Raw genomic sequence first — 1466 nt, 5'->3', positions numbered from 1 at the left:
GGGTGTCAGCCAGACAGGAAATCCACCCTGATGGAGAGTCAGAAGTGCCCCAGTTGGAATGACAGGCTGTGGCCACACTGGTTCCAAAGGGCATCCTTACATACACAGGCAAAGGGCATATCTCACTTTGCAGTCACCAGAGACTTTCCTGGGCACTGAAAGAAAGTAAAGGGACGGGGACTAAGGGCCTAAGGGGCAGAAAACCTACTCCTTTTCTCCCTGTGATCAGTTGATTTTTATTCAATTTAAAAATAAGTCTGTAGGGGAGGGTATAGCTCAGTGGTAGAACATGTGCTTCGCATGCACAAGGTCCTGGGTTCAATCCCCAGTACTTCTGTTAAAAATAAATAAATAAACAGAATTATCACCCTCCTCAAAAAACAACAAAGTCTGAGATTCTTCCTAAATACTAGAAAAATATCAGAATGTGGTAGAGACTCTTAAAAAAAAAACAACAGGATTTTTTATGTATTTCAGGATCTTGCTGAAAATCTTAATTTATTTAATGGGTTAGCAGGAAGGCTGACTGTATCAACTTCTGCACAGTCAAGAACAAAGGCTTCTTGAGAGTACCATGTAAAGGAACCAAACCAAGCCCTGTGGGGGATACAGACATGAGTAAGATGAGGTTCCTGACCTGCCAGATTTTACAATATAGGTGAAAAATCAGAGCTCATAAAGTTACATTGTAAGCATAATGTGGTAAATGTATATGACTGTGAAATTAGAGAAGGCTGAGATGGGCAGGCACAGCTTCACAAAGGATCTGAGGACTGAGTCTAGCTTTGAAGGGTGGCCCGAATTTCAGCAGGTGTTAAAGGGAGAGAGAGCCTTTCTCCTAGCTAATACCACCATGGTATACTAGATGTTGCCAGGGCCTGCGTGTCTACATTCCTTACAAAGAAGCCGCCTTGTCCAAAGGCTCTTGCAGGCAGTCATGTTTTAACACCCACGACCCCCTATTCCAGGTTAGGTAAGAGGAGGTTACCTGACCCAGGACTGTCACTCCCAGGTGTGGCCTGACTAGCACAGCCTGGCTTAGAAAGACATTCTGAGCCCATGAAAGTCTTCTTCTTGATAATTTAAATGTAAGCACATGAAAGAGCTCAAGTGAAATGATGCCATGTGTAAGTCAAAGTTATGAAGGAGAGAAGGTGGTACCAGGCTTCCTAGGAGTCTGAGGACTCTCTGGTTCCAGTAAAAGGTCCCCTTTATAATCCTCTACCTCTAAGTGACTTGAAGTAAGTGGAATGGACAACTCTTCTTTAACCAAATCATTGATTAAATTATATGGACAAGATGAATGGACATAGGAACTCGGTTTTTTTCTCTTTTAGCTCCGAGACTCTCTTGGTACAAATGCCTTGAATTGTAGTTGTAAGGTGGATGTTGCCCGACATTTGTATGTGACAGGAATCAACAAATGGCATAAGTTAGCCAGAACTTCCAGTTTCTCTTTGTTTTAC

At 42.7% G+C, this 1466-nt stretch overlaps 1 non-coding gene across 1 annotated transcript; it reads left to right on the top strand.

The window, feature by feature from the left end:
* The first annotated feature begins 265 nt into the window (after positions 1 to 265).
* Positions 266 to 337, top strand: TRNAA-CGC. Its single transcript has one exon. It is a non-coding gene; the product is annotated as a tRNA-Ala (tRNA).
* The last annotated feature ends 1129 nt before the right edge of the window (positions 338 to 1466 follow it).

This window comes from Camelus ferus, chromosome 1 (genome assembly GCF_009834535.1).
Source record: "Camelus ferus isolate YT-003-E chromosome 1, BCGSAC_Cfer_1.0, whole genome shotgun sequence".
NCBI lineage: Eukaryota > Metazoa > Chordata > Mammalia > Artiodactyla > Camelidae > Camelus > Camelus ferus.
The sequence above is the reverse complement of the archived record's forward strand: the minus strand, read 5'-3'. Positions and strand labels throughout refer to the sequence as shown.